This window comes from Rhineura floridana, chromosome 2, assembly GCF_030035675.1.
Source record: "Rhineura floridana isolate rRhiFlo1 chromosome 2, rRhiFlo1.hap2, whole genome shotgun sequence".
NCBI lineage: Eukaryota > Metazoa > Chordata > Lepidosauria > Squamata > Rhineuridae > Rhineura > Rhineura floridana.
This window is the reverse complement of record NC_084481.1, coordinates 83769552-83786123: the sequence shown is the minus strand read 5'-3', so window position 1 is coordinate 83786123 and position 16572 is coordinate 83769552. Positions and strand designations below refer to the sequence as shown.

General features: G+C 41.3%; 1 protein-coding gene across 2 annotated transcripts in view; it reads left to right on the top strand.

Moving 5' to 3' along the window:
• GLI2 (GLI family zinc finger 2) overlaps positions 1–16572 on the top strand; it is a 350757-nt gene that overhangs the window by 20367 nt on the left and 313818 nt on the right. The gene's annotated exons all lie outside the window — the stretch shown is intronic.

Below are 16572 nucleotides of genomic sequence, written 5' to 3'. Positions count from 1 at the left end.
TGGATCTGGAACAGGCAAATGTAAATGGGATGTTGGGGGATATTTGTAGAGCAGGATGTGGCAGGATGGGTGATCAATAATTAGCTGTAAGGTTAAATAATAGATTTAACAAACCAAGAGAATATACAAAAAGTGGGGGGAGAGAGTTGCACTGTCAGAAACTGGCTGTGTGTGTGTGTGAAAGGGAAAGTGAGAAAAAATTGTTTGAGTGTGCACACAATGTATAGGAAAACTGGCAGCTCTTAAATACAGCAAAATCTTGTTTATCTGGTGTTGTCTAATCCAAACACTTCCGTGTTCTTTATGGTCACACATGCCTGCAAACCATCCTGCTTTATGAACCCTTTATTTTGGACATCCCCTTATAACAGACAAACTTCATGTTCTCCCCCTTCTTGTGCACCCCCTCAAGGACATTGGGGTTTTCTATTGCAACTTGTTCTGCCCTTCACCTCAGAGGTGACTACCCTAGAGTAGATGTAGTGCCTTATTTTCTTCCTCTGCGTGTCATTACTTGCTAAATTAAAAGCTGTGTTTCCTATACCTTCTGGGCGTACTAAAATCACCCATCCTTAAGAAAGGTTGTGTAACTCTTGCTGCGCATGGGCTGGAGAGCGCTCAGCCCCTGGTGCAGAAGTTCAAATAGAGTGCAGTGCTGCAGGGCCTGCTGCTTTCATCGGCCAGCTTGCTCTCAATGTCACATCTCCTTTATTCATTTTTATACCAGTAGGATGATGCCATTGCACAGGAGCGTGGGCCACTTCACCATCTTTTTACCCTGGGAATGACACTCTTCTAAGCATCTTTGGATTAAAGACACAAGTTGGCAGTTTTAGGTTGCAAAACTGTAGCAAGCGGCATCCCCATCCTCTTGGTGGCTGTCTCATAAATTAGGGATGTTTTGTTTGTTTTTAATGTTGCTGCAGTTATTGCAATCTTTGTCCTCTATTGAATTCTGCTCTAAAGTTATGTTTATTCTGAGAAAAATTATTCCTAAAGGGCTCACAGTCTAAGGCACAAATACACAATTTCCTACACTTACAGGCAATTGAATGTCTCAGAGAAATTCTGGGGAGCTTAATTCATTAAACTGATAATATTTCTAGAGTCAATATACCTGTGTAGTTCATAGATGCATCATTGTAAATGCACCCAGTAATAGCTCAAAACAGTTCAAACAGCTGCCTGGCTGGAGGCATCTTAGGAACATGTGGGACCTGGGCTGGGCTTACAGACTGGCACCATTCAGGTAGAAATGAGAGAAGCTCTAGGATGCAGTAAAACATAGTTATTTAGGTGCCCATGTTTTGAATACACTCTTCATCAAGGGCACTGGTAAGGCAATGCAACTCTCTATATACTCAGTTGGAAAGTGATTTTTTAAAAGAGAAGCACTGATGAATAAACTATATTTTAGTGCACCTTTGAGCTTCTCTCTTTTGCACTGGTGCCTGCCCTCCTTTTCTCCAGCATTCACATAGACATTATTTGTAAGAACCTGCACTTCTCTGTATTCTCTGTATTCATTCAGCCACATTTGTGTGATTGAAACAGCTCAAAGAAGCACCATATGGACACAACTGATTTTCAGACCCTGTTCAGACTTACAGTGGCTTCCCATATGAGTGCCTTCAGAGACCACAGGGACTCCATAATCGATACTAAATTTAGCCCTCTCCTTTTGTCTCCATAAGGTTTTGTTTTCTGTTGAAATTCACACATACACGGTATTCTGGATTTAATTAGTAACATCAAAACCTTATTCAAAATGCCTTGGAACTGCTCCTAACGTCTAAAGGTCCTCAATTCTGAAGCCTCCCACCTACCCCTTAACCTGGCCTCCCTTCATTTGCTTACCCCTACATTAATCCCCTTGGTTTTCCCACTACTAAGAGCTCCCCGGTCTTCAATGATTCCCTCAGACCTCCCTGCAAAGCTCTCGCCTTCCGTAGAAACCTCCCAATCTGCAGATCAGTTGAAGATCCTCTGTCCTGCCTCCTCATGTTAAGAACTCATGTGGTAGAAGGAGCACATGTTCAGGGGTGTGTTTTTGATTAACTGTTCAGGATTTCTCAGAATAACTGTAGAACATTTGCCCAGAACTGCAAAGGCCATTGCGGCTTATGTATGCGTACTCTATAGTCCAGTGTCAGTTGCAAATGGGATACCCACATCTCTATTGACTTCCAATGTGGATAAACTGGCATGCTCTGGATGTCCGTGATATGAGGCTTGGGATCCAATGGGCTACATGAGAAGTTTTCAGTTACACAGAAGGACCTCAGAGACTCCCTTTCCTGCTAGAGAACGAGCTCCAGGGAACTTCCGGAGTGGTCTCCAATAGAGTGTGAGGAGGTATGATTGAAACTGGAACTAGAGTGAGCCCCGGTATGTATATGGAAAAAACAGTCATGTGCTTGGAAGTCTTAGGATCTGTGCAGGCATGCAATGAACCTGCATACCTGGGAAAGCCAAACTGGACATGGTACTATGCCACTGCTCCGTTGTGCTAGGCACTGTGTCTTTATGAAAGCGGCCTTAATGTGCTCTTTCTCCCTTCCCCCATCACTTCCTCAGGTATTGATGGCATCTGCTGGTGACAGATGCTTTGTGATAAAGCCATCAGATCAGCATGCCTTTGGAGATACCAGGCAGGGCTCCGTGTTGGTACTTGCAGACTACACAATTATCCAAGAGTCTTTCTTTAATCGTCTTCTCAAGTAGGGAATTAAGCTCCGAGTTTCAATGGCTTTGGTGCCAAAAGGCTTCTTACGGCAAGATCTAACATAGTCTCCTCATCTTCTTTTCTTATTATTTTAAAGAGCCAGTCTCATTTTAATTATATGAAAAAGGAACTGGAGCATAAACTCCAATGAGAACAATGACTAATATCATATACAGTACATAAACTTGGATTTTATAGCCTTTCCCTTCAGATGTTATTTGGAGCTTTTCGGCTCCAGTGTTTGTGATGATTTCTCAAATCAAAACCAGAAATCCGAACTTTTGCCAGACCACAGGCTCCTTAGCGCCAGACTTGGGAGACAAGCACCACATGTTTTGGTATGATTTGAAAGCATAACATGTGTTACTTTTAACCTTCCCCCTTCCCTTCTCATTCCAGCTGCATAATCCCCTTCCCTGCTAATCCAACAGATTATCTTCAGTGAAAACATTGACCATTTTTAACAACCCACTCCTGAGCTGCAGTGGCAAAGCAGCCTACATGCTAGGGTTGGGTTTGGTGTTTTTTTTTAAGCCTTGTTGTATATGATCTTCCATCAACTATTTAAGTAAATAGGAAAATTCTTTGGGGAATTTTGAATCTTCTATGAGCAGAACTGAGCTTCTTCTGCTTTTAATCAGGGTGGCGTCAGATTTATGTGAGAGCCCATATTGTGATTTAAGATCAAGAACTCCCAAGGAACTAAATGCATGTTATACTTTTCCCTTATGGAATGTAATTTGTTCCAGTTTAGCACCAGATCCACTATACTATATTATTTTTAAGCCCCATGCAAATTTTGCAGTTGGAGCAACTCTATTAACCCACTTAGTCTTGAGGCTGGAATCCTATATGCACTTACCTGGGAATAAGTCCTTTTGAACCCATTGGCGCTTATTTCTAAGCAGAGAAGTATAGACTTGCTCTACCCCATTGAACTCAATGGGGCTTACCTCTGAATATGCATGTATGGGCTTGCAGTAGCAATATCTGAAGTGTGCAGAGAAATGCAGGTTGTGTCTTGGTATACCTCTCTATCCCCTACTGTTTCAATTACTGTAAAATAATGGAAAAAAACCCCAAAGACTCAGAAATCCTCGAACATCTCCAGACTTGAGAACCATCCCTAAGCAGTTTGGTTGCAAAACTCTTCTGACTAACTTGAATAACCTGCAACAAACCAAAAGCTTTATACAGTAATACCTCAGTTAACAAATCCTCCAGGAAAGAAGCTGCTTTTAACAAAGTCTTTTTTGGGTGCAGGGGACATGAGGGGGGTGCGCACACTCTGACATAGTCAGAATGTGGCTCCTTTGCTGGATTGCAGCTGCTGTAGGCAGCTCTCTCACTCATGGCTGGAATGACATTCCTTGCCATGTGACTCAAGCGCCTCTGCTGTAAACAGTGCTTGAAGTGTACAGAGAGGAGAACTGTGCTCAGAGCTTTAGATTGGCCTAGCAAGATGTTACATGAAAAAAGAAAAAAGGCAAGGCTGGATGTATTTTGGAAGATGGTCTGTATGCAAGGCTTAAATGACCTGCTTGTTTCATTTCAGACATGTGCATTGTTAGTTAGGAATAAAACGCTTGCTGAAATATGTTGAACTGCTCTTCTTTTTTGTGGTATAGGAACCTATCCCTATTCTTTCCATGTTATTCCTACCTCTGGTACCAAAGTTTCTTTTAAAGAAGTAATGTCCAGGAATGCATCTACTTCATTAACTGGGGTATTACTGTACTTTGTGCCATTCTGAATATTCTCCATTTTTCATTGTAGGGCCCAAACTAGCAATTTTGGTGGGACTGACATCTTTCAGGGAGGGGGGGAGGACCTGTTAATCCAATTTACTACCATCTACCAGTTCCCCTCTGGCAGGTGTTTCTTCTTCACATGAGTGATTCTACCTTGCACGATCATGCAGTACATAAGATGAAATCACAATGTTACATAGCCAGTCAGACTTGGTTACGTGTTTTGGTTCTTCTTTTAACAAGCCTTTTAAGCAGAGACCTTATCCCAGTCTGCATCTGTGCTGGAATTGCTTTTTAAGATGTTTTTAAAGCTTTTTTTAAAAAAAAGATGTTTTGTTTTAATATGTTTTTAAGGATGTTATGTTGTAATACATTTTACAGTCTGTTTTTATGATGTTTTAGAGCAGTGGTTCCCAACCTTTATGAGTACAGGGGCCCCTTTATAAGCTTAAAACTTTTTGTGACCCCCTCCTGCTAGGGAGGCAGGCTGGCTGCCAGAAAGGAAGGGGAAAAGCAGCCTTTCCTTGCAGCCTTGCTTCTTTTTGCTTCACAAAAAAGCCCTCTCCTCTCATTCTGAGTAAGGGTGTCGTCAGCAGCGGCAGTGCAAGGAGATGGGAGTCAGTGATAGTATTCCCCTCTTCCTGGTAGCTCCACCCTCAGCCTCCTTTGGCATCTGCCATGTGTTCTATAGGCAGATGCCTGCCCTTGGTGTGCCTGAAAGACACTCTGGCACTTCAGCAAAAATCCTCCCTTCTTGCTTGGGGCAAGGGGGAGGTGTCATCTGCAGCTGCAGTGGGAAGCAGAAAGTGTCCAGGGAATGAAGACTAAAAAAAATAAATTCATTTTTTTACTATTTGTGGCCCCCTCTGATTACTTTGTGTCCCCCCTGGGGGTCACGGCCCCCAGGTTGGGAACCACTGTTTTAGAGTGTTTTTAGTGTTTTTGTTTGCCACCGTGGGCTCCTACTGGGAGGAAGGGCGGGAAATAAATAAATGAATAAATAAATGATGCCGTTGTTGGCAAATCAGAATGAGGCCAAGTAAATTTAATAAGTGAACATTTTTGTAAGGAACACTGAAAAAAATCACAATAAGAAGAAAGCGTTCTTCAATATTCCCAAGGATAGTGCTATAAACTGAGTAGTTTTGGCTCTGCTATAATCAGTATCACTGTAGCTTTGAGACCAGTAACTAAGAACTTTTATCAGTCACAATCTACGGCTGTTGGTTATCAGACTACGGGCACCAGCGGCTGGGTCAGCAGCTGTGGATGGACTCATCACATTTGTCTGCTTCATGTTACTGACGAGTTATGGGCCTATGGCGGCCAAGTAGTCATCATGACCTGTACTTTGGGCCCGAAGGTCACAAGCTCTTAGGGTAGGGTTGCCAGGTCAGAAGCATCCCAAACCCTGAGATTTCAGGGGTGGGCTTTAGTGATGTCATGGGGTGGGTCCTTGTGATGTCATAGGGGCGGGCCCTAGAGATGTCATTAAGCATGGTACATTAAGCATCAACCACAGTTGCTTGGAGCATAGCACTCAAACAAAAAAAATTCTCTGATTGGAAATTAAGATAGAAATCTTAGCTAAATGAGGGTGTTTCCAGGTCCAGCTGATGGGATCATTTATTGTTTATTGTCAAAACCAGTTGGCCATTGCAGAACATTTTTTTTAAAAAAAATAGTATTAGTTTCCTGCCAAATAAGATCAGTGACACCTAAGCAAGCCCTGGCTAACTGCTTTTTTTTGTTTAAGGATCAGATGGGGAAAGATTTACAACAGAATTCTTTTCTATGTTCACTCAAAAGTCCTATTGATTTTCAGCACAATCCTAACTGTATCTACTCAAAGGTAAATCCTACTGAATTCAATGGGATTAACTCCCAAGCTTTTCAAAACAGGTTATGAATAAGACAAATAAACTGCCCTCTTCAACAGTCCAGTTAAATTTAAACTTGTTTTGACTCCTTAATTAGAAAAGCATAACACTGCAGCATGTGCACTTTTTAAAATTTCCTGATAAAAAATTATTTGAAAGATAAAATGTATAATATGCCATTTTTGCAAGTAATTAAAAAACCTCCATATACATGCCGTCTCGTACTCACATACATAGGAGTATGTCCCATTACGTACAAAAATACTTTTTTTTGAAGTAATCATGTTTACCATTGTACTGTAAGTTGACTATGCACCAAATTCTTAATAAGTGGCTGGTTTCCAGCTCCTGCACAGCAGGAGACATGCCTAAGCCTCGTTGCAAAGTTTTCGCATTTTGCATTTGCCATTTAGGGAGGAACTCCTTAACATCCATCCACACAGTAGTATTTGTAGGTAGAAGTAGGAAAAGGACACTAAAGGTAAGGGGTAAACAGCAGCTCTTTAGGACTTCAGGGGTTCCTATTGCCTGGTGTCCACACAATTCATTTATCAAACACAGCTCTGATTTTACTCATTGGCTAATAACACTGACAGGAAGAAGCAGCTAGACTGGCTAATTTCACAGAAATCTGTTAGAAGGGTACCTACACGTTTTGCTTCATAGCTTTCTTTCTATGAAGGCTAGAGACTTACTTTTTTAAAATGAAAGCTCAGAGTCTGGGGCCCCTTCCTGAGGGACTAATGAAGGCCTTTGCAGGTGCCGGGTTGGTGACCCCCAATCTACTTTGACTAGTAAGCAGCTTGCAGAATTTTCAGCAGAGATCTTTCCCACTGACCTGTTCAAGTGTGTTATTTCTAATCTGCATCACCTTCACATATGTTCATTCACAAATCCATTCTGTCTCCTTTCTGCATCTGTAATTTTAAAAAATGCATAGAAACTCATATTATTTTTGTATGCATTTTACTGTAAAATGCTTATAAGCATTTTTCTAAAATGCACATTTTATATGGATTTTATACATTTTTGAGCTGTAAACTGTGTCACAAAATTCAAAGACACGCCAAAACCAAAGGATAATTGGGTTGCAATCCAGATATTAGTCTGGGAGATGTGTATCAGATTAGAACACTTAAAAATGCAGACTGTACAAAATCTTCAGGCATCCATAGCTATAGTCCTTTCTCTAATTTCAGTGTGCCTTAAACATGATTAACTTTCTTAGAATCAGGGACAAAATGTTTTTGCCGAGGATGAAAATTAGTTACATGGCAAAGCTTGCCAACTCTATTAGACTTTTTTTAAAAAAAAATGTTTCCAAAATTCTGCTTTTGAATGACTTTTTGAAGACCAGACATCTTTCAGCTTGTTTGGAGCCATATCTTCTTAATAACTATAAAGAAATCATCACTGTAATTAATAAGAAAAGAGAAGTAATAAGCCAACACCCTGGAATGTGAGAGAAGTTCAAAAAATCTTAATCCATTTGTAGTCAGAAACAAGGTATATATATATATATTTGTGTTTGCTCAAAGCAAGATGGCACATGTTTTATCAGGGATCCATTTTAAAATATTTGACTTTAGGGACTTTGGTTAGAATCCAGGATTATTTTTCCCATCAGAAGTCTGCAGAGACACAGACAGACTTAAGCACTCTTGCTGTTGACACTTCAGAGCAGATTTTCTGCCACAGGCTAATGTATTGCTATCGATGTTATGGAGTGCTGAGACTAAAAATAATCAGCATCTTTGAGCAGCTTGACTTTTTCTTTTTAAAAGTGAAAATGCATGACAAATACTGTACATTACTGGCTTCCTTGCATTGGCTATTCATAAGCAGGTAAGAAATGGCTACTGGAACAGGACATAGGAAGAGCCCTGTTGGATAAGGCCAGTGGTCCATCTAGTTCAGCATCCTGTTCTCACAGTGGTCATCCAGATGCCTATGGGAAGCCACCAAACAGGCAAGCAACATCCATTAATCTGTTTCCAACAGCAGCCAATCAGATTGCATGAACTTGCATGAATAACCAATCCTAAGACCTTAGACAGACTTCACTGTAGTAGACTGGAATGGGCTGAGAAGCTACTACGTACACACAGGGTAGTAGTGATTCCATCCTTGCCTTGGATGCCATTATAAAACTTACCCAGAGTCTTAAGACTGGGCATTTTCCCACCTCACCTGGTCACTCTTACCTTCCCCCCCACACCTCTAACCACTGCTGAGAAACGAGGGTTGCCAGGTCAGAAGCATCCCAAACCCTGAGATTTCAGGGATGGGCCCTAGTGATGCCATGGGGATGGGCTGTAGTGATATCACAGGGGCGGGCCCAAGTGATGTCATTAAGCACGATGCATTAAGCATCAGCCACAGTTGCTTGGAGCATACAATTCAAACAATAACGCTTCTCTGATTGGAAATTAAGAAAGAAACCTTAGCTAAAAGACAGAGCCTGGGTAGGGAACATTTAATCTAGTCTACTTGCTTCTGGCAAGAAAGGTTTAAGTGCCCTCAGTCCAGTCCAGTCACCAGAAGGCCATTGTAGGAAGAAAGCAGCCTAGTGTTGTAGAGATGTTAGATAGGAGCACTCAGGAGTAAAGATGAATGCCCCTGAAGGCTGCAATTCTAAACACATTTACTAAGCCCCATAGAACTCGATAGGACTTACTTCTGAGTAGATATGGTTTGGATTGTGCTGTTGGTAAAGCTTGACTAGGGATCCTCTGCAAAGATATCCATATCCAAGCAAGGTTAGTAACCCCCTGCCTGCAATGTCCTGCCCGTACCTTTCAATATGGCTGCTCCAAACTACATTACAGATTTGACCACTCCAAAAGAGGTCTGCGAAATGAGTAAGGGTAAGAAGGTTTTCTACCCTTTTCTGTCTACCTTGTGGGCTGCTATAAACTCACTTTGACAGCCAATCCAATTCCAATGAGTAATAATTGTCAGAGAGAAAACACACATGCTTTGATCTACCTTCACAGATAGCAGCTTGGGAACAACAACTGCAGCCATATTTCCCAGTATGTGAATTCTCTTTTACCACTATTGAGCAAGAAACAAACCATTATGCAACCAATACAGTGCATCATCAGTGGGTTTAAGGGGTTGAGCTGAGTGCATGGAACCACTGTTGTTGCTTCTATGGATGTAAGGTAGTGAGGTCAAAGGTAAATGAAATGCAAACAGAAAAATAAAAACAAAAGGCAGGGATGATTTCCTAAATGCAATACCATACTAACAACAACAAAATTCCTATGAGTAAGGCAGAAGACTCAGCATCCCACAACCAGTCAGGATTCCTAACCAAAAACCAAAACTGAAAAAATCCTGGCAGCCAGTCAGCCAAGGTCACAGAAATCCCCATAGAGCACAACCTGACCCAGGGGCGGAAGTTAGTGCAGAATGCTGTGGCACGATTGCTGACAAGAGTGAGACCCCATCAGCACATAATAACTCTGCTCTGAAATCTGCATTGGTTGCAGATTTGCTACCAGGTCAAGTTCAAGGTGTGCTTTCCATGCTACGGGTGCCACATAGTACTTGTTCTGCTCTTCTAAGAAATCAGTCTTTTAGTGTAGCAGTTTTGACCCCACAGACAGGGAAGCATGCACAGGACTGCAGTTCAGGTATAAGTAATTTCAACTTGCCCAATCCAAAATTCAGAATCATGCCATGTTAATCTGTTTTGGAACTGTTTTATAATTGTTTTATGGTTATTGGATTTTAAATGGCTTTATTTCTTGTGAGCTGCCTTGGTTTCCAACCCTATCCCACAGGGATGTTGGAAATATTCCATACAAACACACAGTGGAGATGTAAAAATACATACACCCTACACCCCATATAATAGTTTATTGTCAAAACCAGTTGGCCATTGCAGAACATTTTTTTTAAAGTATTAGTTTCCTGCCAAGTGATCAGTAACACCCAAGTAAGCTCTGCCTAACTGCTTTAAAAAAAAGGATTGGAGGGGGAGAGAAAGATTTGCAACACAATCCTTTTCTATGTTCACTCAAAAGTCCTATTGATTTTCAGCACAATCCTAACCATGTCTACTCAAAAGTAAGTCCTACTGAATTCAATGGGGTTAACTCTCAGGTATGTGGAATTACCATTGCAGTTTTACTCCCAGAAAAGCTTCATAGTGAGAAGGTTTTCAAAACAGGTTATGAATAAAATAAACTGCCCTCTTCAACAGTCCAGTAAAATTTAAACTTGTTTGACTCCTTAATTTAAAAAGTGTAACACTGTGGCATGTACACTTTTTAAAACTTCTGTTCAAAAATTAATTGAAAGATAAAATGTATAATATGCCATTTTTTGAAAGTAATTAGAAAACCTGCATGCACACTTTTATTATAATTATAACTAAAATTTTTTACTTTGTATGCCCACCAAGATCCTGCTGTGATCTTCTGTTGTAGTGCAATCCTGTGCATGTTTACTCAGAAGCAAGTCCCAATCCTTTACAACAAAAGTACTCTTTATGATGCTGAAAGCTATATATTAACTGAATTCCTGATGTGAGACAAGCAGGAAAAGGAAACTGTTCTCAGAACTTGAAACGGGGTTTAAGTATTGCCTGGGGGTCAACAAATCTTGTCAATCACAACCCTGACTTCACTTATTGGCCTGAAAGCCTGAAACCTGAAAGGGCAGGGATTAGAGCAGCCAATACTAACAGAAGTTGGGGAGGTGGCTGACATTTTTGTTTATATCTTTTGAACCAGACCCCCTAGAAACTTAATTTTTTTAAAATGAAAGCTAAGAGTCTGGAGATCAAGGTGACTCACCCGGATACCCATAGAGGACCCCCAAAAACCGGAGTCTCTGGGCAAAAAAATGGAGACTTGACAACTCTGTGAGAAACCCGTTTGATCTGCATGAGGCCTGCTGTGTATTATAACAGTCCTAAAAATGTGCCACCTGACATTCATCATAGGGATAGTTACCCCCATGCAGTATATAGTTAATATTCCTTTGTTCTGTGACTTTGAGTATAAATGACCATTCATCCGTTCCTGGAAGCATCTGACTTGGCCACGGTGACACATGCATTGGTGACATCGAGGCTTGATTACTGTAACGCACTCTACGTGGGGCTCCCTTTGAAAATGATTCAGAAACTACAGTTGGTCCAAAATACAGCAGCCAGAATGCTAACTGGAGCATGGCGCAGGGAGCATATCACCCCTGTGCTTTATCGACTCCACTGGCTCCCAATTTGTTTCCGAGCCCAATTCAAAGTGCTGGTTTTGACCTTTAAAGCCCTAAATGGCCTTGGACCAGTTTACTTAAGGGACTGCTTACGTCCATATGTTCCTAGCCTGCATATAAGATCATCTACCTCTGGTCTTCTCTGCGTGCCTGGAATGAAAGAAGTTAGATCGACAGGCACGCAGGAGAGAGCCTTTTCAATTGTGGCTCCCAGACTTTGGAATTCCCTGCCCCAAGAAGCCCGCTTTGCTCCCTCCCTGATGACCTTCCGGAAACTTGTAAAAACTATTTTGTTCCGGAGAGCCTTTGGTTGGGACTGATGGGTCAGCCTGACAGTCTTCATTTTTAAATCTTAAGTCTTTTAGTCTCACTTTTTATACGCGCATGCACATATATACATGCATGTTTGTATGCGTATGCATAATTGCATTTTATGTATGTATATGCATAATGCATTTTATGTATTTTAATAGTATTTTATGCATTTTAATCTACTGTAATGTTTTGCGTTGTGTATTTTATTATGTATATATGCATTTTTATTGTAGCCGCCCTGAGTGCCCTATTGTAGGGTAGAAGGGCGGGATAGAAATATTTTAAATAAAATAAATAAATAAATTATTTGCACTGTGACAGAGCTGCTAAATATGATATTTACCAGTGGCTCCTCCAACACGGACACAGGCATACTCCTAATAGATAATATCTGAGTAGGAAAATACACAGATGGTGATAGAAGTGTAGTGCAAATGTGTTTGTGTTCCTTCCTATTGTAAATAGATGGTTTGGAAATGTTACCCATTCCCGTGTTTGCCCAATGGAACCTCCAGCATGCTTCCATTGCAATTTACTTCAGCCAATGTGGTATACATCTTTTCCTGAGTGGAGACAGAGTAACATTTGAAGTGGTCTCTGTTGAGCAAGTACTATGCATTTCTTGGTGAAGTGGGAGACAGCATGTGTGGTAGGATAGGCAAAGCACTGAAGTATTCAGCATATTTAAAACCGATTATGGAAAGCAGTTTTAGTTGTGGATCTAATTTGTGATCTAAGCCAGCCAACACTTTCATGTTGTCTGATTCCCCCTTTCTTTTCATGGAAGAGCTGAATTACTGGTGTAGATGTTAAGAGCTACAGCTGCATTTGTTTCTCTAATTACATGAATTTCCACCATCCAGCTCACGCAGAAGATAAACTACCATTTTACCAGAGATGCTCTAGCTTGATTTAGATCCCTCTTTTGCCTAATTTACCAATTGAGTTTCAAGATAAGGAAAAGCAAGGTGCGGTCTAGGCTTACAGGAATCCAAGAAACCAATTTTTTTCCCCTTGACTTGGATATTTTCAAACAATTGGCAACGTGGTATGGGCAGCTGGTAGGAAAGGGATTCTTTGACCTTAGTTTGCATTTCAGGTGGAGCAAAAAGCCATCGAAGCAATGGGAGTTTCTAAAGCAAAAGCTAAGGTACTACACTGTAGGTTTTATAAAAGATAAAGCTATATGCAGCAAAAGTAAGGCTTGTTTCTTCCCATTTCTTTGAAACAAAGTGGAAGATTTCTTGGTGTGAACAAGGAGCAATCCACTTTGATTCCCCTTTGTTCCAAAAGGGCCAACTGAACTAGACTCAAAATGGCCATGGTAGAATACCCCAATGGCTGGAAGTGTAGGATATGAAAGCTTGAAAGACCCAGACCAGAGGTGGCTGAAACTTTTCATAAAGATTAAGAAAGAGGATACTCTTGGATTTAAAAAAAAAAATTGCTACTATGTTCTTCACTTTTTCTCCAGTGTTATGGAATTGTCTTATTAATTATTGTATTTCACTACCATTGTTCTACTAAAGAAAAGGCAAAATAAAAAAGAGGTTCTAAGTTTAAACTGAGAAAAGGCTGCTTTTGATCAGAGCTGGCACCAGGGACTTTGGGTACCAGCCTGCCCCAGGCCCTGGCACACATGCACGCACACATGCACAAACGCACGCACGCACACACCACCTACCTGTCTCTCCTGTCTTTTGCGACTGCATGCGCTGTGCACATAGGGCTACCATTAACTAAGATGGCGGCTGAGGTTTCTGTTAGGGGCTGAAGCCTCCTTCGCCATCTTAGTTGATGGCATGTATGTGTGCTATGCACACGCATCCCTGCCATCAACCAAGATGGCAGCAGGGGCATCAACCCCTTAGGGAATTCTTGGCCGCCATCTTGGTTAATGGTAGCACTGTGCACACAGCGCACACAGCCACAAAAAACAGGAGAGACAGGTAGTTGGAGCCAGTGAACAGGCGGGCTGCTTGGAAGCTCCCTCCTTGTGCAGATTGCGGAAGGGAAGCACTACTCCTCCCCCATCCTATCAAGGGGCCCCTCAGGGGCCCTCTGCCAGGGCTGAGCCTGACCTGGCCACCCTTTCATGCCGGCTCAGCTTTTGATGTCCCCCCTGCTCTAATGAAAGGTGGCCTAAAAAACGCTGAGTGAGCCACAAGAACATCTGACCACTGATAACGTGTAGAACAGTCATTCCAAACCTGTATGCTGGACCACTCTAAGTGTGACTTGAAGTTAAGATAGGGTGGCCATGTGGTCAATGTTATGGAGGACAGCCCTCTATTTGAAGGTGTCCTCTATCTAAGGACTGTCCGGTCCAAGCCTGGTTAAAAGAGAAGCAACCATAAAAAGGGAGAGCAGGAGTCCTGAAGGTGACTATCAACAGTTAGCAGCACCTGGTCAGCAGACTGAGCAGGCACACCAGTCACCTGGTGTCTTCCCCACTGTGGTGCAATGGATTGTGTATCTATTTAAATTATAGTAATTATTTCTAAATTTGAGTCTACACATAAACATTACTATATGCAGATTTTATTTATGTATTTATTTTAACGAAATTTATGTACCGCTTGAATGTAAAGACCTATAAGTAGTTTACAAAAAACATTAAAATTATCAATACAAGTAATTAAAAACATACACAAAATAATAAAAACAGCTACTAATTAAAAAAAGATTAAAGCAGATCAACATGTATATGTCTGGAAAGGCTTGCCTAACAGAAAAGTTTTAAGTGGGCGATGAAAGGAATATAGTGAAGGTGCCTGCCTGATGTCAATAGGCAGGGAGTTCCAAAGAGTAAGTGCTGCCACACTAAAAGAAAGATTTCTTACAAATGTGGAATGAGTATTATGTGGCACCTATAACAGTGCCTGTTCTGAAGAGCAAAGTGCTTGAGTGGGCACATATGGGGTAAGGCAATCTCACAAGTAAACTGGTCCTAAGCTGTTAAGGGCTTTATTGGCCTGATAACACATAGGCAACCAGTACAATTATGCAAATTGTTGTCTGCTTTCCACCTCTTTTTGGTGGCACAAATCCCCCCTTTTTTGGCAGTGTGCAACTGGACATTTAAAGTGGAGAGAACCATGATGATTCTTGAGAAATACATTCATTAAAGGCTCTTGGTATATCTCCTTCCAGTCGGCCTCCTGAAGAAGAAATGACTGATGCACAGACAATTCAGAATTAACTGTCTCGCAGGCAAGGTCACTCATTACCTCTCTGTGTGAGTCACTGTTCTGGGTATGCCTGCTTCCAATCTTCACAGGTATAAGAGTCAACTGTGCCTCCAATTTTAATTGCAAACAATGGTGTGCCTCTGTTTAGGAAAAACTCTGATGCAGAGTAGAACCACATGCTCTGGGAGGTCCTACACAGCAGCTGGGGAAGCATCTGGCAGGCAAGTAAGGGATGGAGAATGTACAGGCCACAGGCCAGATCCAGTCAGTGAAGCAATTTTATCGGGTTTCTAATAAACCTCACAGTTTAATCAAGATAGAAAAAACATTGCCTGCATTTCCACTCGTAAGGAAAATAAAACTCTTTTTTAAAAAGAAAGTTGTGAGAGATTGTAGTTCACACTTTAATGGTGCAGCTCGCTGTGATTTTGTGTACAAGGCATGGGCTGATTTTCATATTGGAGCTTGACTTCCTGTTTGAGGGGTGCATTGTGTGACAAAAGACACTTTTAGACCCTGGACCAGTTTCTGGAGAGCAGAGTGACCCTTGGATATACAGATGTTGGTCATTCCTGGTTTTTCAGTGCGTATCAACACATTTGAACCAAAGAAATTGGAAGGGTTGAAAGAGCATGTCCAACCTCAAATCCCCACTGCTGGGTGACCTTGGTCCAGTCACAGCCTAACCTACTTCACAGGGTTGTTGTGAGGATATAATGAGAAGAGGGAGGAGAACTATGTACTCCACCTTGAGCTCCTTGGAGGAAAGGCGGGATATAAATATAATAAATTTAAAAATGATAAAAATTATACCTGATTATAAATTGTTTATTGATTTTATTGCTTTTTTAATTTCATGTTTTGCTTTACTGATTTGCTTATGTGTTGTTGTTTTAAAAAGAGTATATTGATAGAAATGTTATATGTTGCTATTATCTGTTGATGGAAAAGCAACATACAAATATTAAATCTAATCCAGTCATCCATCTGGCTGAGCACAAAATGACAGTTAAGTCCTTTAAAACTTTCATCTATTCTGTTCACTCCATCAATTTGGATGAGATTGGGGGGTGGGGCGAATACATTGAGCACAGGGTGGCAGAGTGAGTCCCACAAGTGCATTTTCCAGTTGTGGCTAATTCTTTTGTTGGTAAGTCAATAGAACAAATGAACTCCACTGCCTTTTTGAAGATCAGGGGGAAAGGCTCAGCAGTCACATCAGATGTCCCCAGTGAGCTCATTTGAGAAATCATCACCTGTATGGGAAATTGACCCCAGAAGATTGGCAAGGAGATAGAATGACCTATGACCATTGTTCCTTCATGTCTGACATTCTGACTCTCTTACTCTGTGAATTTAGCAGCCAGGTCCTTTAGGAGACTGTAAGCTTGTTGAGGCTTAATTGGCTATTTCCCCAAAGAGATTGTAAGCTTGTTAGCTTAATTAGCTGTTTTCTTTAAAGTAGCCACCTGTTCAGG